Raw genomic sequence first — 25,871 nt, forward strand, 5'->3', positions numbered from 1 at the left:
GCAAAAGTAAAGAGAGATCAGCTCTTTCATAGTTTGCTTTTTCTTTTCTTTTCTTTTTAACTTGGATTGGCAGTTCTTGCCAACCTCATCTCATTTAGTTTTACCTGCTTACTAAATTAGGGAGAGTGGGGGTAAGAGTGGTCCAGAAAGATAGTCTGCAATCATTCAGCTAAAAGCACTACAAAAGTTTTCTATTCTTCTGGATAGAGGAGGAATTGTGACCTGAACCATTATATACGTAAGGAAAGAAAGATACTCAAAAATTCCTGGAAATGGATTTGTTTGAATCTTGTCAACTCGAAGTAGTTTTCTGGAAGATATCCAGACCTGTGATTGAGCCTCACCTCTGCTTTTGATTACCAAGAGGAATTAGGCCAGGGGTTCTTAATCTTTTTTGTTCCATGTACTTCTTTGGCAGTTTAAGGAGGTCTTTGGATCCTGTTAATGAAATATGATGATTTTTTTTTTCTCTCTTTGCTTGTTTTTAACGTTTTAGTTTGAAATAATTATAGACTTACAGAAAATTGCAAAAACAATTCATAAGGTGTGCCTGTCCGTCACCCAGCTTCCCTCTGTGTTGTCATTTTATGTAACTATGGCAATTAGTGTTGATACAATACTGTTAACTAGACTATAAAACATATTCAGTTGTCATCTTTTACATGTAATTATTTGCTTGTATGTGCATCTTTCAGTATTGGTGATATTGACTTGGAATTTTCTGTCTCCTACATTTCTCATATGAGATCTATATTTATCATGTAGCTATGTCTTATGACTTATATTATCATATCTTCCTAACATCATCTCTGTAGTTACTTCAGATCTGTAAACACTGATAAAAATTTATTAACAAAACGATGGCAAAAGTAAAAAAATGAAAGCACAGATCAAATATTCAGTGTATCTGTATTTTTGGAATACTTGGTAGGTACAAAGAGCTTTTTGCTAGGAAAAGGAGATCCTCTGCCAAAGAAGGAAAATGCAGTTCTCATGGAAAATGCATTAGAAATAACTTACCCCCAAAAGAGGATAATATCATAAGTTTATTGCAAGAATCTATCATTCTTTTCATGATACTTAGAAGTTTTGAAGTAAAAGAATATTGTGATTGAAGACTTGAATTTCAGTTCAAATTTTGGCTCTATGGCCTTAGGTAAATCACTTAACCTTTTGAAGTCTCAGTGCACACGACTCTAAAAGAGGAAATCAGGCATTCTTCAGGGTATTTTCAAGTCTAAAATGCTATGAACACAAAATAATTTTTTCATAGTCTGTGACAAGAGTCTTTCAAAACTATTAAAGAAGTAACTTTTTCTTTGGACTCTCCAGTCCTTTTGTATTGTGTCACCTTAAATTAGGTCTCACTGGATTTCTAGTTGGTTCTGCATCCTTTCTTTAAATGGCCCGCCATTTTATCCTATTATCTCATTTGCCTTTTTTTTTGAGACGTAGTTTCACTTTGTCGCCCAGGCTGGAGTGCAGTGGTGTGATCTCTGCTCACTGCAAGCTCCGCCTCCTGGGTTCACGCTATTCTCCTGCCTCAGCCTCCCGAGTAGCTAGGATTACAGGTGCCCGCCACGACGCCTAATTTTTTGTATTTTCAGTAGAGACAGAGTTTCCCCATGTTAGCCAGGATGGTCTCGATCTCCTGACCTCATGATCCACCCACCTCGGCCTCCCAAACTGCTGGGATTACAGGTGTGAGCCACCACGCCCAGCCTCATTTGCCTATTTTTGAACCATGATGTGCTTTTAACAAGTATTTCCCAAATATATTTGATTACAGAACCTCCCACCTACTTCTAACCAAAACCTCTAAGCAAGCCACTTTGGGGAACACTGCCCTCCGTCTTTATCCTCCAGCATCAAAACATTTTTATTTTATATCTCTATCCCACTCAGTCGCCTTTTACAGAAGATATTTGATATAGGTTTATTTCTTTTAGTCTGATATGGGGAAGAGGTGCCAATACTTCTACTTACAGTAAATTGATTTAAAAAATTATATGCTCCCTAAAGAAAGTATAATAGAGCAACTTGTTTTTCATTGTTGGTATTCTATGTAATGTGATCTGCAGGATTTTGATTAGGTAAGTTCGAGCTTCCTTCACATCACATAAAAGTGTCTGTTGGTAGATCATCTACGTTACCCTACCATTTTTATTTATCATATTGATATTTTTGTTATATAGCTATCATCTTGGGAAACATTTTATTTTCACTTTTGACATTTTAAAAATCTGATTCCATTACATTTTATTAACAAAATCTGTTCTTTTGTCTTTGTAGAACAAATTAGACATTTTTATAAAGACAATTCTCATTTGCTTTCTTTGCTTTTCCAATAACTATGTTTGTCACTTAACACTGGTGACATGCCTGACTTGGGCTTGAGTTTCTCCTTCCACATTTTGCATAATACTTTTGAGTTTTCCATCTGGTAGATTTATCTGACATCTATCATAGTGGCCTCCTGACAGCACCTTTACAATACTATTACTGTAAAACTCGATTATATAAACTTTATATTCTATCATTCTCACAACTACAACAATCTTCTAAAAATTTGACTTTCTAGCCTCAGCATAGACACTCTGGCTCCTGATGGAAAACACTATAATTGTTGTGTCAACTAGAACATACATAAGATTGTCATCAACTCTGTAGCTATAAGACGACTCATATTGATCGGACATTTTATCTTTCCTCTACCATCTCCCTAGTTTCTCAAATCTTTCTGAGACCTACACACGGTGACTAGCATTATTGTTTACAACCTCTTGGAGGCACAGAAAGAGTAAGCGGCTCACGAATCACTCAGCAAACTTGGAACTCATCAATTCTCCTGTGTTCTAAACAAAAAGTCTTAACTGTACTATCTTTATACTACCACACCTCATATGAGACAAGCCATGCTTCATGTATGAGAATACATTTCAGGTCCTAAAACACTCATACCTTCTCAAAGCTATATGCCCTACAATTACAACTCCAGCAAAGCAATATCTTTAAGTCTCTGCTCAAAGTCTGCCAATGGGGCCACATTTATTTTTCAGATTATTACTTTAACTCCTTACATTATCTTCCTACCTCTACCTTGTTTGTTGACTACTTTTACCCTCACACAATCTGTCACTCCACTGGCTTCCTTGATGTTCCTTAAACATGCCAGGCATAGTCCAACCTCAAGGCCATTGTACGGGCTCTTTTCTCTGTCTGGATCATTTGTTTTCAAGATTTTTTGTCTTAAGATATTCAAATGTCACTTAAATGAAGCCAACCTTGACTATTTCCTTTAAAATCATAACTCTTCTCCCACTTCAATTCTCCATACGTTCCTTTTGTTCATAGCACATGTTATATTTAATATGCTGTTATTTGCTTATTTCTTATGCTTGTTATGCATCATCTGTTTCTTTCAACTAGAAGGCAAGCTTCTCAATTGTAGGAATTGTCTGTTTTGTTTGTTGCTGTATCCACAGCACAATAAATATCAGCTGAATTAATGAATATACATTCTGCCAGTCTCTCTATAGGTTTGCAGACACCAACTAGCCCTTCAAATAAGGCATTAGGATGTTGTCTGTCTTTCCTAACGGAGAAGGTTAATAATCCTGGGGCTCCCTCAAAGAAAAGGTGGCAGAACAATAGGCTCACTTTTGCAACTGGAGGGAAATCCAATTTAAAAACCCACCATATTCTAGAATAGAATATAGTTTGATTAAAAAAAAAATTGAAAATAATTTAAAAGCCTCCTGGTCAGCATTACTTTGATCAGCTGATATGTCTATATAATGTAGCTCTTCTTTTCAGCTTTGAAATTGTAAAATGTTCTTCCCTGGCTACAAGTCTGAGAAAAATAGTATCTAATTGCTATTTCTCTTTAGAGTGATCAAGCTACAGGGAAATTCACTTGTAGCATTCTACTTTTACATTTCTCTATAGCTAGAAATGTTTTTAACTTATAGGGCTATTTTACAAATGTCTAACATTCTATCATTAGATATATTAATATATATGTCTATTCATTTGGTATATGTGCATGCGTGTCTGTGTGTTTTTGGTGAATTTGTGATTTAAAACTCTAGTGTTTGTTTCAGTGCCTGGGAGAATGTTTTAATTGTTTTCCTCCTAAAAGGATGCAAACTGTGTTCAGAGAGGTGGTGCCTCACTTCTTGTACAAGATGCAGTGTTCAGGGTCTACCAACCATCATAGAATAAGATTTCTAATCAACTTGGAGAGTGATTACTTCACAGCAGGTGGGATATATTTTAAGGCCTCTTTGCTTCTTTTTTTTTTTTTTGGAGTTGAATAAGAGTGGGTAAAAAAAAAGATGGCCCCTTAGGTGTTATCTGAACAAGCTCAATCTAATAGATTTCTCCCTTTTATCATTTTATTTCCTTAAAATGTTGGCTGGACACAAAGGGAACTTCATTTGGTGTAGATTGCCTAGAGAAGATGTTAATTGAAGACAGTGGTATTGTGTAACAATTCACTGGCTCTGTCAGCGGTTCAATTGTTGCTTTACTTGGAAAATTAGAAATGGGAAGGTTGGTTTTGGATAAGCACTTGAACTTTTCAGGATTTGTGTTGAGCACTGAAAATGAAAGCAAGGAAGTCAAAGAATAAGAAGAGGATGAAAGACACAGACATATCTCAGGAAAACAATCTGGTTACAAGAAGTGACTTGCTAATTTTCTGAGTACTACCTTTGTGTTCTTCCTGAAGTCTATTATCAAGTAAACAAAATGGGAACTGACTCATTCTGGTGTTTCATAAAGCTTAAAAACAAATCTCTCTCTTCCCTTCTCTCTCTCTCCCTCCTGTTATAGACCACAGGCTCTTGGTCACACTCCTCTTTTTCTTTTGTAAGCTAACAAGAAAATTGACTTTATTTCAAGATGTAGAGTCAAGTGGAGTAACAGCACTCTCTGAGATAAGCATTAGGTGTTCTTTCAAGCTCTTTCACAGTACATCTCATTTTCTTGAAAAGTCAGGTTAAATTAGCTAAATAACAATAAGAGGAATGCCCTCAGTTTGAAAGTCAATTGTAGTGATTCTGAAGCATTTTTACAATGGTAGTGAATTAGGAGAGATGTTAGATTTACTCCCTAAAACATGACACTGTTTTTACAAAGTAAACTTTGTAAAAGTCTGGTGTGCTGGGCTAACAAATACGCCTTCTTGTGAGTTTCTACATGAGCAATATGAGATGACCATACTCAGGGGTTAGGTGGAGGGAGGGCGTTAGAAAGGCTTGAGAGAGGGCAATCTTCTCCCTATGGTGCCTGAAAACAAACACGATTCTTTGTTTTTGAGTAAGGACTCACAGAGCTGTTTTGTAGAGGTTCAGATAGTAGACATTTTAGGCTTTACTGGTCTTATTACTAGAGGTGGTGAATATCTGAGTTACTAGCAGCGGATCTGTAAGGGTCTGCAGCAACCTCAATTCTTGCCTCCTCAGAAGAAAGAATTTGACTGTGGGGTATAAGGCAGAAAAAGAGATGGAGCCAAGTTTTAGAGTAGAAGTGAAAGTTTACTAAAAAGCTTTAGAGCAGGAATGAAAAGAAAGTAGAGTACACTTGGAAGAGGGCCAAGCAGGCATCTCAGAGTACAAGCGTGGGGTTTGACCTTTGACTTGGGGTTTGATATGCTGGCATACTTCCAGAGTCTTGCATCCCATTTCCCTTGATTATTCCCTTAGCGTGAACTGCTCGCATGTGTGGTGGTGGGCTAGCCCTTGGGAGGTGAGCATGCACAGTGTGTTTAATAGAGTCGTATGCATGCTCACCTGAGCCATTCTCCTCTTTTCCAGTGGAATGCCCCTAGAAGTTCATATACCAGTTAAACTTTGCCATTTTGCTGCTTAATGGCATGCTCGAGCCCACTTGCCCAATTCCTGAGATCTTACTGGTGAGAGAAAGGACTAGCTGGATTTCCTAGGCCAACTAAGTATCCCCAAGTCTAGCTGGGAAGGTGACTGCATCCACTTTTAAATAAGGGGCTTGCAACTTAGCTCACACCTGACCAATCAGGTAGGAAGGATAGCTCGCTAAAATGCCAATTTGGCAAAAACAGGAAGTAAAGAAATAGCCAATCATCTATTGCCTGAGAACACAGCGGGAGGGACAATGATCAGGATATAAACCCAGGCATTCGAGCCAACAGTGGCAACCCCCTTTGGGTCCCCTCCCTTTGTATGGGGGCTGTGTTTTCACTCTATTATATCTTGCAACTGTACTCTTCTGGTCGGTGTTTGTTACGGCTCTAGCTGAGCTTTCGCTCCCCCTCCACCACTGCTGTTTGCCTCTGTGGCAGACCGTCGCTGACTTCCATCCCTCTGTATCTGGCAGGGTGTCCACTGTGCTCCTGACCCAGCAAGGCACCTGTTGCTGCTTCCAATTGGGCTAAAGGCTCGCCATTGTTCCTGCATGCCTATGTGCCCGGGTTTGTCCTAATGAAGCTGAACACTAGTCACTGGGTTCCACAGTTCTCTTCCGTGACTCATGGCTTCTAATAGAGCTATAACACTCACTGGCATGGTCCAAGATTCCATTCCTTGGAATCCGTGAGGCCAAGAACCTTGGGTCAGAGAACACGAGGCTTGCCACCATCTTGGAGGTGGCCTGCCGCCATCTTGGGAGCTCTGTGAGCAAAGACCCCCGGTAACACTGGGAAGTTGTTGATCACCAGTTTCAGGTGTTTTGATCCATTGGGGAGACTGCCATTCCTTGATGGTGGCTGTGACCAAATTTATTTGAAATATCAATCTGAAAAAAGAAACAAAAATTAATATAGTACTACGTTAATGTAAGTAGAGAGTTTATTTGGGCCAAGTTTGAGGACTGCAACCCATAAGACATAGATTCAAGTTGCCCTGAATATATATGCTTGATAGTGTAGTTACAAGTGACTTTTTAGGGAAAAACGTTTTAAAGTTGATGTAAGCTTTTGACTGTTGTATTGGCTTGTGAACCCAAAAGTATCTGAGACAGGTCTCAATCAATTTTGAAAGTTTATTTTGCCAATGTTAAGAATGTGCCCATAACACAGTCTCAGAAAGACCTAATGTCATATGCCCAAGGTGGTCAGGGTACAGCTTGCCTTTTTTTGTTTTTTGAGACAGAGTCTCACTCTGTCACCCAGGCTGGAGTGCAGTGGTGCAATCTCAGCTCACTGCAACCTCCGTCTCCCAGGTTCAAGCGATTCTCCTGCCTCAGCTTCCCAAGTAGCTGGGACTACAGGCACGCACCACCACACCCAGCTAATTTTTGTATTTTTAGTAGAGACGAGGTTTCACCATGTTGACCGGGATGGTCTCAATCTCTTGACCTTGTGATCCACCCACGTCGGCCTCCCAAAGTGCTGGGATTAAAGGTGTGAGCTACCACACCCAGCCAGCTTGGTTTTATACATTTTAGGGAGACAGAATACATCAATACATGTAAGATGTACATTGGTTACATATGGAAAGGCAAGACAACTTGAAATGAAGGGGCTTCCTGTTCATAGGTAGATTTCAAAATTTTCTCATTGGCAATTGGTTGAAGTCAATAAAAAGGAACATCTGGGTTATGATGATAATGGGTTGCGGTAGTTTTATCATGCAGATGAAGCCTCCGGGTAGCAGGCTTCAGAGAGAATTGATTGTACATCAGACTTAAGATCTGTGTTGATGTTAATGCTGGTCGGCTTTTCCTAGATTCCAAAAAGAAAGACCGTATAATGAGGCAATACAGCAATAGGTTTGGATAAAAGGGATATGATTTAATGGTAATGAACGGGGATTCTTAGGAAGCCCCGTTTGTTTCGATTATTCTGTTTCCCTGTATCTTCAGAGATGAGGATGCGCCTTTCCTACAGATGTAGAACAGGTACCTCTAAGGGTCTTACTATCTGTTTCAAGTGAAGGTCAGAAAATCCTTCCTAGATTTTGTGACCTGCTTCAGAGGTCCCCTTCTTTCCTTGAAGGTGAGAGTAATCTTTCTGCTTCTGCTATTTTCTCAAATGTCACAGTGCCATAGTTTGGGATAGTACATCCTGAAACTCATCACTTTCAATAGAACATTTGATGTTCACTTGATTTTTTGTTTCATGTAATTCTCATATATCATGAAATACTCATTTTTAAAAAATTATTCAAAAATGCACAAACCATTCTTAGCTTGTGGACTCTATAAAACCCAAAATTTAGACAACACACCATGGTTTGCTGACCCTTGTTTTATTTGAGACAGAGTCTTGCTCTGTCGCCAGGGCTGGAGTGCAGTGGCCGGGTCTCAGCTCACTGCAAGCTCCGCCTCCCAGGTTTACGCCATTCTCCTGCCTCAGCCTCCCGTGTAGCTGGGACTACAGGCGCCCGCCACCTCGCCCAACTAGTTTTTTGTACTTTTTAGTAGAGACGGGGTTTCACCGTGTTAGCCAGGATGGTCTCGATCTCCTGACCTCATGATCCACCCGTCTCGGCCTCCCAAAGTGCTGGGATTACAGGCTTGAGCCACCGCGCCAAGCTACAAACTGATATATGCCAAGGCTAGTGAATTTTATCAACACACTTTTACACTCTGTCTAAAGTGGATTTTGAGTTTTAGAAACATCAAATTTATTAAAATATTTGATTTATACTATGTGTAACAGGCATTATGGCTAGACTATAAGTAAATGTGATCCTAGTCCCAAAGGATTTATCAGTCTCTAGTAGGAGACAGATACCTAAACAATTAAATATAATTCTAAACTGTAACAAAAGTAAGTATAAAGTATATGTAGAAACTTAGATTCAAGAGTGATTAATTTTAACTGAGAAGAATGGAGGACTCGGGAGACACTTCAGAGTTAATTGAGCAGGACCTTGTAGGACTGGAGTATGAATGAATGATTTCTGCCCACTAGTCTGATTTGTTTACAGCTGTAGTTTCTAATATTCCATAGTTAAGGCAGTATTTGGAGCTTTAATATTAGTTTCAATTTATCTGCAATAATTGGATTGTTTTTCTTGGTGTAGATTTTATAGAATAAGCTATATTTTCCTGCCCAAATAGGATACAACACCAAAACCTTCCTGAAACCAGATCAAATGTTAACTCTCCTTGACAGAAATCAATCAGAACATCAGATAGGTAATTGTTTATATTCTGAAAAACAGCATAAACTATAATGGAAAGAATACAAAAGCTATAAACGAAATTGCAGAGGCAGTTTCTTCATTCAGTCATTTATTCATTCAAATACTTACTGTGTTAAATGCCTAATAGGTGCCAGTGATGATTTTGGATGATGGAGATACAGTAGTGATATAAAAATTTCTTGAGTATGTTCTAGGATAAGACCAATAATATTATCAAAATACTAAGAAAGAATAAAAGGTGCTCTGAGAATTAATAAATAATAATAACCACCATGGAAACGGGATAGAGATGAGCTAAAAGCAGAACATCTTTGATAAGAGAGCCAGAGAAGCCTTTGTTGAGATGATATTTCATCTGAGACTTCAATGGATTTAACAACCCAGCTATGAGCAAACTTGGGGCCAGAGAATTCTGAGCCAAGATAATATTAGATTGAAGGGAAGGTGCTTGATAGTATTTTCCATAAACAGGAAGAGGACCTGATTAGAGAAATACATTTACTGAAAGATGGTTATAAACTGAAGTGGAAGATAATATTAATCTTTAATGGTATATTAAGTAGTTTTGATGTTATTCTCATAGCTTTGGGAATCTATTGAAGTGTTTCATGCAGTAAAGTGATATCTGATTTATCATTTTTAAAATCTGCCATTGTGTAGAAAATGAAATGTAGTGGAACAAAAGCAAAAGTCTCTTGCAGGTGACAGTTACTTCCCGTTACAGTGAAAATGCCTTATACCAATTGTCTGCAGTAAGAATGGTAATAATTTTTATGCTTGTAAATCATTCTAAGTGTTTTCTTGAATTTTTGAATAGACAGAATTGGCCAACTTACAAAGAATAAATGTGCTTATTGGCAAATGGACCAATTTGTACATATGGGCCATTAACATTTATAAGAAGATGGGCTTACATCTATCATAACTAAAACCTCACTGCAATGTTTATTGAAGTATATTACCAAGATTCTGGTCAGTGTCTGATTTTTAAGATATTTGTTGTATATCTTCTTTCAAAAGCAATTTTGCTAAAGAGCGATATATTCCCACCCTTAAGAGTATGGTCTGCTTTTTAAAAAAACCCATCTTACAGAATTAAATTTTCACAAATTTTGTGTAATCTATCTGAATGTTTTGCTTTTGTCCATGTTGCTGGCAAATGCCCTGATTCTTTTCTTGATGAACGAAACATTTAGCTGGCCAGCTGGTCCATTTCCAGTAGCATCTTTCGCTATGATGGGTGTCATTTCCATGCTCTCTCACCACAATTAAAGTTGTTTCAACAGTCCTCTTTAGCCATGTTCAGGTTTTTTCATAAGCCCTGCTCTTACGATCTCTACTAGCTTTTCAGAGCGTTGTGTGGTCACAGTAAATGCTTGAATCAATGATTCCAGAAATTATCTAATAATAGCTAATATGTGTGGTATGCTTATTAAAAGTCTAACAACAACCTCTTGAGGGAATTACTCTTATTTTCCATCCTTACGGATGAGGAAACTGAGGCTCAGAAATGTAAATAACTTTCCCAAAGTCTCACAACTAGTAAACTGATGGAACAGATACCTGCCCCTGTCTACCTCTTTGGCCACACCTTCAGTTATATTCCCTTTAGACTTGAGGCTTCCTCAGAACTAGGCCATGCGAAGTTCCCTGAACACACCTCTGGTTCACACTTCTGTGCCTTAGAACCAAGACACATTTTATGGGCATGCAACCTGTGCAGTTGCACAGATCTCACATATATGAGAGCCTTGTGCTTGATTGAATGCTGTGCTATAGTGATCTGGAAGTACTTAATAGTTTTATCTTTGAACATATGTTTTAATAATGAAGTTCAAAAGAACAAAGGGTCATGAGCAGGGAGGATAAATATGTATGCCCAACTTTGCTTGCAACTCTATTTGTCTACAGGGCAAATAGATACTTTCCTATATTAGCTAACCACATTGGCTAAAAATTATGATGCAGAAGAAAAGGGAAATATAGGGCCCCATAATCCCTTTTTCTTTCTATCTTTTCATTTAGCCTGAATACAGTGTTGGTAGAATGTGTGTGTATCAAGAAGTAAAATAAAAAGAGATGAGTTAGGTTTTTGCAACCTTTCCATTCTTCTGATAAGAGTACAGAATATATAAGCACATATGATTTAAGAAATACAAATTTTGTAATTCAGGGACCCCCTACATGAGTTAAATGCTCTTACATGTACATTTAAAACTGGTGTTGCCATAAAGATGAGTGATATAACTCATAATTTAAAAAAATTTTTTGCTTAGAACAACATCAAATAACAAATAAACACCCTGGCAAGTTGAGGGAAGGACCCTGAAAGAAAAAAAAAAGCCCTGTGCTTTATGTAATGTTCTTATATTGTGTTTGCCTTTCTATCTTTCCTACTAACTATAATGTGCTTATAGATAATGTGTTTCCCAGTTGTCAATTATTTATTCATTTAAAAATACAACTGAGTGTCTGCTCTGTCCCAGTCAGTAAGCTTTATTTATTTATTTTCATTCCTAGGAATAAGCAATGTGAAAAGAAACAGACGATAAATAAATATTTTGCAGGCAACCAAATGGATGAAGTAAATAGGAGTCATAAATGTAGCTGAGTGAAATCTAATCATTATCATGGCCTTGAGTGGAAAGAATACACTTAAAATACAGAAATATATTCATCCATAATGATTTTTATCAGTTTATCTGTACTTTTCAATTCACTGTCAGAGACTTCAAAGAGGTTTCTGGATGAGTTACCTCAGAGTTACCCACGAGTCATCAAGTGGCAAACTTGGAAGAGTGATGGTAGAATCTTGTATGACAATGTCTGCTAGCAGAGAGGGAAGCACTTTCTGTCTTTCACCTCCACTGAGCTCGATATGGGCAAAGGGCTAATGAGAGCAAAACACCCAAAAAGTTATTAATGAGTAAGAAGGGGAGCAAAATTGTTATTTAAAAATGTCCTTAAAAAATCCCGGAGCAAAACATCAGGCAGTGGAACACGGCTTGAAATGCTGTGATGGAGAACAATAGTAGATGTAGTAAGCCATATGCATGATCAGAACAGGGACATTTTGTTTTTCAGATCAAAGTGTCTAACAGTGGATGTAAAATAGATGTAATGTCTGTGTCCAACAGACATGATGTGGTTTTGAATTTAGGCACTGTAATTATAACCCAGAAGACTCTCTAAGAGTCTTCACGGGAAAATCATCACAGGAAGAAGAGAACAAGTTGCAGCAAAAGTTATAGCGGGGTAGCTGGTGAGTCTACAGTGATGCCGATGCCTGACTGGGGAATCTCTCGTGTGTATTGCTGAAATGTTTACCTGTATCCTGATGTCAAAGGAGTTAACAAAGAGCTTTGAATGGGATAATTAAAGGATTATCTGAGCAAAATGACAGAATTATGAGGTATAGTTTTAGAACTGAAGGAATTGAGATGAGCCAAGTAGATATTTTAGGAGGAACATTTTAATCAGAGGGAACAGTAAGTACAGTTCAGAAACTGCAAAGTGGACCAAGTGGTTGAAATGGGGTGAGTGAAGGTGAGATTTGTAGGCGATAAAAATCATGAAGGTAAATCCAGAGGAATCTGATCTGACAGGGGCTCATAAATTGGGGGTGGAACTTTGATTTTTATTCTAATTGCAATGGGAAACCATTGAAGTGCTTTGAATGAATTAATGACATATCAGTTTTCTATTTAAGGAGGATAGATTTGGTTGCTTGGTATAGACTTAAAAGTAGAAGCAGAGAGTTTGGTGAGATGGTGGGACGTAACCCAACAGAGATGTCGTCTAGTCCATTGTACATGATTTGAATTGGAGATGAAACTATGGGCAAAAGGAGACCAATTAGAGAATTTTACAAGAAAAGAACGCACACAAACATCCAACAGAAAGATAATGTGTATTATGAATCTCTTAGATACAAGACTGGATTCAGTACTAAAATTATAATCTCCATCGTAATCCTACAGGGGAAGTTAAGTAGTCCCATATTACAGAATAGGAACATTGTGATGTAGGGAGGTTAAAGACTGTAACATGGTGGATTTGTTATTCTAAAACCTTCTATCATGACACCTAATTACTGCATCAACAATCAAAGAAAGTGGCAATTATGCTCCTCCAGCTGGGAATAAATTGATAACCAAAAAGTATGAACACCTCAAAAGTTTTGGAAATTCTCATCCATTCTCATGGGAATATCGTCGGGGGTGAGGGGTATAAATCTATACATGGGTACATGGAACAAAGATACTCCTGGATTTCCCTATAAATTCCCCCCGACTGAAGTTGGCACTTTTCAACTTCTTAATAGCTCTATGCTTTCAAGAATAGCTTAATTATGGGTTTAGACAACAAACAAACAAATATAAAGGGCATAGCATGGATTATGTGGCTCCAAATTATCTCTTTATAGAACTCTTCCCATTTTATAATTGGATATTTATTGTACTACTTGCTTAAGTTCTTTAAGGACAGGGACTTTGCTTTAACTACAGTTACAACCCTAATTTGTAGTACAGTATTTGATATATTTTCAGTACTAATGTGATATTCATTGAATGAAGTAACAGAAGACTATGACAAAATTCACTTGGGTTTCATGAGGTAGCCTGACTTTACCTTTCTTTGGTATTGTCCTTCCTTGTGAAAGAAGTTCACAGATGGATCCCTTCCCAATATTTTACTATTAAACTCAGACCAACGACAAGAAGAAAACTGAAAGTGCATTTTGAGGACTATGAAGGACAATCTTTCTAGAAACAAATGTAATAAGCTCTTTATGCATATTCCTTTTTATTCTTTAAGTAAATATTAAATTGGCACCATAAGCTTGAGTTCATTTCTATATCCCCCTTACATAAAAGAAGTGAAGCACCATGAGCTTGACCTCTTCATTTCTCTATCCTCTTACGTGAAAGAGGGCTTGGTTCATAGCCTCATAGGATATTCTTGGTAAATATTTTGTTAAATGAATGAGTAAATCCTGTTAGGATTATGTATTGATTCAAAGCTCTGAAAAATACAAAAGCTGTAAGGTGATAATAGGTTTAAAAAATGCAGCTGCTGTCAGGGGACAAATGTTAGTTTTTATATTGTTCCTTGCCTTCTAATGACAATCGTAGCACTTAAATATTTAGGTACTTCTTTGGACCTGCCTGAACTTTGATATGTGAAATTCTCCTAGTTATAAGCAAAAGTTTGAATATAAGTTATTCAGAGAAAGAATATAGCTGCGATAGAACAGTGTGGGCCTTGCAGAATTTTTTAGTAAAGTGAAAAAAAAAACCAAAAAAACAAAAAGCCTTTTCAAAGCCCAGCACTGGCTACTATGTATTTGACCCACTGTTTCAGCCCGCAATTTCAGATGTTGTGCAAACTCTAATAGAATATAACACCACCAAAAGAATAGTGTTCGCTTGCTGAACCTTGCCTCTTGCTGATAGCAAAAAAAAATTTAGGCTGAGACTTCAGCTTCAAAAGACAAAACATGTGGGTTGCTTCGTAGCAGGAGTGAATCATACACATTTCAATGGAAAAATGGGAAGTCAGAGGTCATAATTGCTGTGGAATACATCTTAAGGAAGAATCAATATCAAAATGATCATTAAAGGTACCATGGAGTTCACAGGGGCCAGAGCAATAACACTTCAGGATGCTGAAAAAGAGGTGAGAGAGGAAAAGTTTTCCTGTGTGCTGGGTAAATGTGCTTTTATTTTTACCTTTGAATATAAAGCACAGTATTCTAAAATGGCAAAAAGTTATTAATAAAAATTAAAAGGGGTATAAAGATACAAATGTTCTCTTATTGAGTAAGATGGTCTTAATAAGTACTCATTACATAATATTCTGTTCTGAAGAACACACTTTCATGATTGAAGTGGATTTTATATGGAGTATTGGATAGTAAATGGGAGGAATTGGATATATCAGTTGAAACTCATGCTTGGTTGGTTGGTGCTACCATTCACTGAGTTAAGGAACGGCAGGAAAATGAATTGATTCCTGTGAAAGATAAGAGGTTTTGGGGGCATGTTCTGGTTGGGGTATATTGTTTTGTTCATTACCCAATAACCAATGCCCAGTAATGACATGACATCTAGAAGTTTCTAAGTATCTATTTGTTAAATAAATGAATGAATGATGTAAACAGAGCTGTTAAAGGCATAGTTTGAGAAGCTTGGGCTGAAAATATAGATTTGGGAATCGTTAGTACTTAGATGATAATTCGTGGGAATTTAAAAAGAACACATATATAGAGAGATTGTAAGAGCCAACGATAAACTTTTGAATTTATCTATGTTGCAGGCAACAATTTTTTTCTCTGTAGTCCCTAGAGTTGAACAGACACATTTCAAACCTCATTCAAGTTTAGGACTTTTTGAAAACGTTGGCGTTGTGAGTAAGAGGATGTGCTTGGATAAAAATGTTGCCATTAAGAATGGAGAATGTGCTTGGAATCTTAGTCTTGTGCATTGAAGAAGGATAAGAAAGAGGAAGAAGTAGAACCATAAGGTAAATATTTTGAGTCTCTATTGATAATGTGTGATTATAGCTTTCACAGCTATCTCATTTAATTGCTATATCAACAAAGGAAAGGAAGGCAGACATTAAGCTGGTACTCACTACCTAAGACTGTTCTAATTGGTCACACTTCTTTTCTGATTGGTATGTGCCTGTGCCTTGCTAATTGATAAATATTTTGAGTTTCACCCTGGGAGGCAGGCATTGTTGACCACATTTAACAAATGAGGGAAATGAGGCACAGAGACTGAAAGTCCAAGGTTATAACATTTGTAATTATTTTAGCCTAGATATGAAACCACTGGGCATGTATGTCATCAAGCCAAAAGCAGCCCTTAACTTCTCTCTCTGAGCATTATTTCTCCCTTCACCAATGGCAGAGAAGAAACTTCTTAATAGAGGGCCCAGAACTCTGTATAAGTAGACGGTGGTCTCTGTCAAGTTCACCTCCTAGGCGAGTCTCTTCTTAGTGGGCCAGTGATTGTTCCTAGTTAGAGCTCCCCACAACATATCATAGGCATTGTTTAGTTCTGTGGAGCCATCTTGTATCCCATCTGGTGCACTCTCTTATGTCAGCCTTTAAGTTACTGAATCTGAAAAGCATGATTAAAACTGGCTTCCTTGTAGTTGCCCTCCAATAGGTATCAAATACATTTTAAACACAGAACTTTCTCACAAATTTATTTTATGTAACCAATATCTACAAAGCTGACTTTTGTTGTCTATCCCCTTTGAAGTCTAGAATTAATAAGTTTTAAATGTGTAGATAATCATGAAAGTAGTGTGTCAGCAAAATGCTGAATAGGATAGTTAAATGAGATCTGGAATTACTCCGATGGGGAATGTTCAGAGACAGAGATGACAGCTACTTAAAGGGACTCATTTAGGTAATTTAAATTGCTTGCATATTGTGTATAAAACATTCTATCTTCTTTAATAATGAGCAACAAGTTGAAAGCCTAATGGAGCAGGCAAGACTAAAATCCCATTTCTGATGAATCCTTTGATAAATTGGCCCTATGTTTCATATTCTTAAAAGTAGATAAGCAGACATTTTTTTGAAATTAGTTTTAACAAAACTATTTTGATTAAAATTTTCTTTGTTGAAACTTCTCAATTTGTAATTAAAGATTTTTTAATAGTTAAAATCAAATAACAGAACACTAGATTTAGAGTCATTTTTCTTTGCAAGAGCTCATAGAGATATCCTTTTAAAAATATTTCAGCTGAAAAATCAGCTATAATGGCAATAACAGTATCACAAACACAATTTTAATTAACATTGTATTAATTAACAGCACATAGATTAGAATCTAAGAAAATGTATGTCCATGAGTTTATTTGCAGGTGTATTACTGCAAGTTTATCAATATTTTGGTAGTTTTAATTATTTCACAGAGATTTAGAATCTACTCATTAGAGTCTGATGAGCACAGGGACTATTTGGAGAAAGTGAGTTTTATCCTGAAAATATCTCTAACATCAGTTCCAGTTGTGGCCTATAAATAGTATCAACCTATCTCCCTCCCCTTCCACATCTGATTATTCTGAGGACCAATATATTTTACTAAGTAAATGATTTTATATTTTCTTTCTCCTCTTGAACTTCATCAGTTTAATCCAAGGTCTTATCTTATGTTCTCACTCTGCTATCAGAATCACTTCTTTTGCAAATATATTTTGTTTGTTTCTGACACTCAGCATTCCGTTTCCCATTTTTTGGCCTTTTTAACAAGGGCACCAAATTCCCCTAGCTACAATGATTTTTTTTCCAGTGGATATTTAGCCAGTGCTGACCAGTCAAAGTCCCCCTGCTCTCCACTCCCATCGCTCAGCGCAGCAATTTGTTCAGGGATGAGAATGTCACTGAAATTGGTGCAATCAGACTGAACCTTGGGTTGTGTAGTATAGTTACAGAGAAGAGGCACTCTCATCCTGCACAGAGTAGAACTTGGGAGGATGTGGCCCTGGAGCAGCTGGTAGCTGTCTGTCCACTTGAAAGAGCTACGGAAAATGGACACTTTCCTTTTGGATTAGAACTTGAATATAGCTAGAGGTCTCTGGCAGCTTTCTTGCCACCAGGTGGAGCCTGAGCTAAAACCATCATGCAGGATAGCAGAGATGTCAGATAGAACGAGTCCTGGGAACCCAGTGTGAACTCAGTAACTGTTTCATGAAGTTACCCTTATGAAACAATTTTACTTGAGATTTCTGTAGCTTGTGACCAATGGATGCTAACTGATCCATCTTTAGTCAAAAGTGCAGACTCCATATCACAATGTTCAAGTCGCTTCACAATGAGCATTTGATTACTCTCTTCAGTGTCATCAGTCACTCTGTTCCACAGCCATAAGGGTTCACTGCCAGACAGGCTGAACGTCTCACCATTTGCCCATCCTTTCATATTTTGCCTTTGTGTACGTGGTAAATTGCCACTCATTTTTTGACCAGCTCAAATATACCTTTTCCAATAATATTTCCTCTAACTCTCCAAGGAGGAATTATCTGTTCTCTTCTTTTGATTCTCTAAGGATTTTGCTCATATTTTGGTTACTCTATATAGTAAGAAAAAATGTTTATTACTCTCACAACTTTTCCGATACTAAATATGGGTATTTATGAACTGGAAACTGTGTGTGATTAAAGATACTGGAAGTTACCGCAGTGCTATCAGAGTAGCAAGAAGAAAAGTCACTGCGTCTCTAATAATCTGTTGACAGCTTTAGACCTGAGAACATTTTGTGAATTAGGTTAAATGTGCTAACATTTTGAAGAAACTGGAGGATTAACTTTTAAGCTCATTAGATCTGCAAATGGCTAAGAAATAATGCCTAGCTACTAAAAATAGATCAATTTCTTTTTCCCGAAGACTTCAAATGGCATGTTTATTAAGTCTGCGCTTAGAATTTTTTTCCTTCAATTTTCATTTATGTTTATCTGGCTTTTGCCTTCTTTAAAACATTTCTGAAATTGCCTGAACACAATGCAGAAATGTTGGCAAATGCACACTCTCACACCTGTAATTTCCTACCTTTGAAACAAATATTAAAATGGTGTTCATGTTTGATTGAGATACCTCTGGCTGGGGCTCAGAGTATGGCTATTCTCTCCAAATTGTTTCAATTTTTCATAACTAGGAATTTGGAGAAGTTAACAGACCTAAATTTAGGTAATAAGTTGTACTGTTAGTTAGGAATGGTAGTAGACTATGTGAATGATGACTTACAAAAGTCACAAGTGAAAATTAAGGGGCATGTGAAATGAACTTAAACTGAAAGAAGTTTCACAGGGAAATAGATACTACAGTTCTACTCATTTAAAATCAATGCCTTCTTTAACAAAAATAATTGAAAACAGTGTTTATCTAACAAGGTTGCTGGCACAGTACTTTCTAAAGCAAGAATTACTGATTTGTATTATGTATTTAAGTAGTAGGAAAACCTTTAAACTGCAGATTAAGACAGTTTTAACCCAGAATTCTTTTCTCCTGAATTGTACTATTTAGAATAAATTTTAGCTATATTCTCTACGTGTTATGTGAAACAATACTCCACTGGACTAATTCTTTCTTTGGGGATAGGGGATAGCAAAGGATGTTTAGGCTTGCTTTTTTGGTATCAGCCATACGGGTACAAATACATAAATCAAAGTCAGGTGTGGTGACTGATGCCAGTAATCCCAGTGCTTTGGGAGGCTGAGGCGGAAGCATTACTAGAGGCCAGAAGTTTGAGATATGCCTAGGCAACAAAACTAGACCCTCTGTCTTTACAAAAAAGAAAAAAAAAAATAGCTGGTGGCTATGGTATGTGTGTGTAGTCCCAGCTACACGGGAGCTAGAGGCTGCAGTGAGTTATTAATATGATTGTGCTACTGTGCTCCAGCTTGGGTGGCAGAGCAAGACTGTCTCTAAGACTCTGTCTCTAAAATTTATAATTAATTTTTTAAAAGTCAGGAACATAATAAGCAGGTTGTGACATCCCTTTTTCCCTTTGGCACAGCCTTCCCACGGACACCCTTCCCTGCTGCTTCCGTCAAAATCTTGGAGTGTGGGAGTCAGGAGTCACTTCTTGGCAGCTTCTCCCTGGGCTACCAAATCTGCCTCTTTCTGATCAGCCGGAAATGTGGCTTGCTCCTTCTGGAAAGCTGCCAGTATTAATGAAATCGTGTTTGACTTTTATGGTTTTGTTCCTTTACTTGACACTCAAGACAAATTTGAGATAGTGATCTCCTCTCTTTTTTCCCCTACACATTTCCCATGCTACACCCATGCCTGTATAATCCAGTTTAGTTTGAAGAGAGAGCATATGCATTGTTTTTCCAACAAAAAGGAAAATAAAGGACACAGGCAAATGATGTATACATGTTTATTTTCTTGTTAAATGGATAGGATTTCTAGTTAAGTAGATAAATGATTGCATAAATGTATGAATGAAATAAAGGTTACACAACAATGAAAGTTATGTCAGTAAAAGAACTGCAGTACTGATAAATGGTTCTCCCAAATTGCTCTTTTGGTAAGGGAAAAATTTAACCCTAACGGACTGCAGATGTCTCCCTGGAACTCAGCCTTTGACATAGATCCTGAATGAACCACATAATGAGCTTTAAATAGTCTGCTTAAATTGATTAAGATGGTGTTTGCTGGCTTTTCTGAGAAGATTATAAATTATTTTTAGAAAAACACAGAAATTAGGTTGAGAAAGAGAGAGAGATGCTTCAGTTGGGCAAAGCTCTTTGGAGAAGTACATTAGAAAAATATTTGTGATGAGGCCCATCTTCCCTGTGTGACTACAACAGTGGTTATATCTGGATAGCATAATTTCATATAGGTTTATTTTCTTTTTGTTTTCATATTTTATTAGATTTCTATGTTTTGCTTTTGTAATCAATGAAAAATAAAATTGAAATAAATATCTGCTGTTTGGTAAATAGTTATGAACAAAGATCTCATGGTTAAGAAATCCTGTTCTATATTTAGAATACTCTCTTAGTTTCAACTACAGAAATGACAATAGACAGGGTTAAGAAGAAAAAAATTTGGAGTATTTGACTTGAATAAGTAACATTTACTTTTGATATAAATTAAGTATAAATTACTAAAGTAAATCATTTCCCATTTAGTTATGACTCTAGGAGATAAAGGTTTAGGGGAGAGTTTCCCAAATTATGTTCAATAGATTAATATTCTGAAAGTTTGCTAGTAGGCATTCCTTAAAACCAGGATTCTATAATCAAACGAGTTTTAGAAACTGGAACTTAATTGAACTTAAACAAAACCAAACAGGCTTATTTTACAGCTAGTTTCTGAGAGCCATTTCATGTAATAATATGCCTTATGATTCTCCAGGAAGAGATATGATGTGTAATGTTCCCTAAAGCTCTTTCACTAAGAACTTGTCTTACCCAGAATTTTCATTAACACATGGCAAAATACAAGTTGTGGAAAAAAATATAATGGAAGGTTTCTGCTGCTGCATTCAAGTAGGACCTAAATCCTGTGCAATGGTTGCTCGTTTCCAATTTTGCTTTCACATGGTTTTGGTTCACTTTTTACCATTTCTTCACATACTCAAGCATAAAATTATTTTTCCTGTTTTCCATTTATATCTGGGAGGGAGAAACAAGATACTTTTTAACTTTTTTACAGATAGGATATGTTGTTATGAATTGTACTTTCTCATAAGATGACACACCCAGATAATTTGTTTTTTTCTTTTTTTTCTGAGATGGAGTTTCGCTCTTGTTGCCCAGGCTGGAGTGCAATGGTGCAATCTCGGCTTACTCCAACCTCTGCCTCCCAGGTTCAAGCAATCCTCCTACCTTAGCTTCCTATGTAGCTGGGATTACAGGCATGCACCACCACACCCGGCTAATTTTTTTTGTATTTTAAGTAGACACGGGGTTTCTCCATGTTGGTCAGTCTGGTCTCAAACTTCTGACCTCAGGTGATCTGCCCACCGTGGCCTCCACAAGTACTGGGATTACAGGCGTAAGCCACTGCACCTGGCCCACTTATTATCATATGATAACCATAAAGAAGACTTTAATGGATACCTGTGTAAGCACCAGATCTTAGAAACAAAACACTACAGCCGAGGTGAATTCTCTAGTCCTCCTGATTCTCACCCATTAACTACAAAAGTTGGCATCTGTTGAATTTGAATACTTTAAATACATATCTTTATATTTCTAAGACATGAATGAATGGTATGGGTGGTATTTAAGGCTTACAATGAATTAAACCTTAATTATAATGACTTATGTCTTATAAATTATAATGACTTAATGACTTATAAATTATTATCAATATTCCATTGGTTCCTGAGAAACATCTCTTTTCCAATGTTTGAATGTTCTTCTATACATGTTTATGATATATGAATATATGCTTTTATCCTATTCATTGTTTCCACAGACCTATCAACTACTGAGAGGAATGTTTTAAAATCCATGTCCACGTGCAGAAACTTTCTTCATTTTGAATTAGTGTTGTCAGCTGCTTCTTGTAATTCTTACTTTTTTGTCATTTAAAATCTATATTAAGTGTAATCTGTATGATTTAAAGTTTTAAATTAGCTGTGTTTCCATTTATCTTCAGTAATTTTTTTCAAGTCTATTATGTTTGATAGTAGACTATATATAGCTATATCTGATTGTTACAGATCTTAATTTTTAATATTTCTGATTCTTTAAAACGTCTTAGTATAGTGAAAATATTTTTAATCCAATATGAAAATACCTATTTTTAACTGATAAATTTACTTAATATTTACTGTGTTTATCAATATACTTGCATTTAATACTACTAAACCTAGCTTTCAATATATATACTGCTTTTTCTTCTTCCTTTTTAATATTAGAGTACCTTATTTGAAATGCTTGAGATATTTATATATGTGTTGTTATACTGGTTTGTAAGTTATACCTTGATTTTTAATCAATAGCCATAAACATTTAACATGCATATTTAACTGTCTAAAGTAAATTAATATTCCTAAGCTGCTTCTGAGCAATTTAGTAATTTTTTTTTACCCCCAACAACTTTTTCAGTTTACATATTACTGTTTCCCAGTCTTTTCATTGTACTAGAACAATTTTGGTTTTAGCCCCCAAATTATTATTACCATTGCATTATACAGTTATCACTTGTTTAGATTCATCCACATATTTATGATTTTCTTAGGTCATCAATCTAGGTTGTCTTCTGTATTTTATTATTTCTGTTGACAGGCTACTTAAATTTATTTGTTTCTGTGATGGGTCTAGAGATTGACAGAGTAAAAACTAATTATTGGGTTTCTAAGTCATCTTACACTCAGGAAACTTCAGCTTAGTGCTCAAGCCTCCTCCTATCACAGACAAATCACTGCCATGCCATCCTCTAAAACTCTAAAAATTTAAAAGTGATTTAACCCCAAAAGTAGTGAATAATTTAGCTCTTCCCACCTTCACCTCCAACTCTTGCCTCCCATTCATGACTCCCCCATTCCTTCATTGACAATGTCAGACACAAAAGAAGTTCCTCTTCAAAGGTTTTGCTTGTTCAGCACCCTTGTTCTTTGTTCCCTACTTCTAATGCCAAAGAAACTTCCTTATCCTTTGTGCCTGTCTTAGTTTCAGTAAACAACCTTCCCTCTGGTTCTTATCTACAGAGATGATATCTGCTACCCACTGTATAAATTACTCCTACTGTTGCAACAGCTCTTCCCACCAAAAATTCCTTTCCCGCCAGTGTAACCACCTTCCTGCACCTTTCAAGTTAACCAATGGAGTTCAGCTTAGATTGTGCAGTTCAACTGCAGCCAGTGGAGGCAGGACAGAGGGACAAGCTGCATTAGGGATAAAAATCCCTTCCCTCCTTTGTTCGGTGTGCTCTCATCATGACCAGACTTGTGAGCAGCACTCTTCTGCAGCAGTAAATTTTGCCTTGCTAAGAAATCCTTTAACTGCTAGTTCTTTTTGTGACTCCAAGCTTTACTTCCAACAATTCTAGGGGTTTGTCTGGTCACCTCTTGGGAGAAGACACATCACACTGCCTCACTGCTTTGGCCTCAGGGGCTGGAGATCAAGACCTACCTATTGTGATGAATAAATCTGGGCTCTCAGCAATGCAGCAAGAAAAAGATTTGCCTATCAACACTGGCAACCAGGTAATTCTGTGCACAGACCAAGGTAAGAAACTTTGCAGGGGCAAAATGTATCTCCTTGGTGGTTGGGGTATCTTGGAGGTTGAAAGTGTGTGAATGGTAACAAGCACTACTGCTGTGCAAAGTGAGTGAGTCCAATCTGCAATTCCATGGTCACCTTATACAGCTTAGTGTAGCCCTTCAGGGTTCCTGTCAGGGGTTTATACTGGCCTGCTAATGCTAAGAGGAACCTGAAATATTCCCTCTGGGGAAGTGACCAGAGAGGATGAAGCAAAAGAAGAATGCAAGGAACCTGCAGCAGGTGGGGTTAAACCTCTAGAGAAGGGAAGGCAAGAAATCTCTTGTATGAGGGATTGACCTTAACCAGTACCCAAGATTGGAAATACCCCAAGTAAGGAAGGGAATAAGAAGGATAGAGCTAACAACAATCATATTCCCCTTGATAGTCCCCTAGGTCTCATGTTAAAATATCAGAAAGAGGGGTGTGCCCAAGATGGCCGAATAGGAAGAGCTCCAGCCTCCAGCTCCCAGCGTGAGTGACACAGAGGATGGGTGATTTCTGCATTTTCAACTGAGGTACTGGGTTCATCTCACTGGGGCATGTCGGACAGTTGGTGCTGGTCCAAGGGTGCAGCCCGACCAGCAAGAGCTGAAGCAGGGCGAGGCATTGCCTCACCTGGAAAGCACAAGGGGGAAGGGAATTCCTTTTCCTAGCCAAAGGAAAGTGAGACACACAACACCTAGAAAATCGGGTAACTCCCACCCTAATACTGCACTTTACCAAGGGTCTTAGCAAATGACATACCAGGAGATTATATCCCACACCTGGCCCAGAGGGTCCCACACCCAAGGAGCCTCCCTCATTGCTAGCACAGCAGTCTGAGATCCAACTGCAAGGCAGCAGTGAGGCTGGGGGAGGGGCGCCCACCATTGCTGAGGCTTAAGTAGGTAAACAAAGCCGCTGGGAAGCTCGAATTGGGTGGAGCCCACCACAGCTCAAGGAGGCTTGCCTGCCTCTATAGACTCCACCTCTGGGGACAGGGCATAGCTAAACAAAAAGCAGCAGAAATTTCGGCAGAGGTAAATGTCCCTGTCTGATCGCTCTGAAAAGAGCAGTGGATCCCCCAGCACGGAGACTGAGAATGGACAGACTGCCTGCTCAAGTGGGTCCCTGACCCCTGAGTAGCCTAACTGGGAGACATCCCCCACTAGGGGCATACCGACACCCCACCCCTCACACGGCTGGGTACACCCCTGAGACGAAGCTTCCAGAGCAAGAATCAGACAGCAACACTCACTGTTAAGCAATATTCTATCTTCTGCAGCCTCTGCTGCTGATACCCAGGCAAACAGGGTCTGGAGTGGACCTCAAGCAAATTCCAACAGACCTACAGCTGAGGGTCCTGACTGTTAGAAGGAAACTAACAAACAGAAAGGACACCCACAACAAAACCCCATCAGTACATCACCATCATCAAAGACCAAAGGCAGATAAAACCACAAAGATGGGGGGAAAAGCAATGCAGAAAAGCTGGAAATTCAAAAAATAAGAGTGCATCTCCCCCTCCAAAGGAACACAGCTCATCAGCAGCAACAGAACAAAGCTGGATGGAGAATGACTTTGACGAGTTGAGAGAAGAAGGCTTCAGTCCATCAAACTTCTCAGAGCTAAAGGAGGAACTACGTACCCAGTGCAAAGAAACTAAAAACCTTGAAAAAAGAATGGATGAATGGATAACTAGAATAATCAATGCAGAGAAGACCTTAACAGAACTGATAGAGATGAAAACCATGACATGAGAACTACATGACAAATGCACAAGCTTCAGTAACCAACTCGATCAACTGGAAGAAAGATTATCAATGATTGAACATCAAATGAATGAAATGAAGTGAGAAGACAAGTGTAGAGAAAAAAGAGTAAAAAGACATGAACAAAGCCTCCAAGAAATATGGGATTATGTGAAAAGACCAAATCTACGTCTGATTGGGGTACCTGAAAGTGACAGGGAAAATGGAACCAAGTTGGAAAACACTCTGCAGGATATCATCCAGGAGA

At 37.7% G+C, this 25,871-nt stretch overlaps 1 long non-coding RNA gene across 1 annotated transcript in view; it reads left to right on the plus strand.

The window, feature by feature from the left end:
* LOC140712865 (uncharacterized) overlaps window positions 1-25,871 on the plus strand; it is a 136,014-nt gene that overhangs the window by 102,692 nt on the left and 7,451 nt on the right. Inside the window, exon 2 of the long non-coding RNA XR_012094675.1 lies at window positions 23,659-24,388. This is a non-coding gene — a long non-coding RNA (uncharacterized lncRNA). The remainder of the gene's footprint in view (window positions 1-23,658; window positions 24,389-25,871) is intronic.

The sequence above is a fragment of the Chlorocebus sabaeus genome, chromosome 11 (genome assembly GCF_047675955.1).
Source record: "Chlorocebus sabaeus isolate Y175 chromosome 11, mChlSab1.0.hap1, whole genome shotgun sequence".
Classification (NCBI taxonomy): domain Eukaryota; kingdom Metazoa; phylum Chordata; class Mammalia; order Primates; family Cercopithecidae; genus Chlorocebus; species Chlorocebus sabaeus.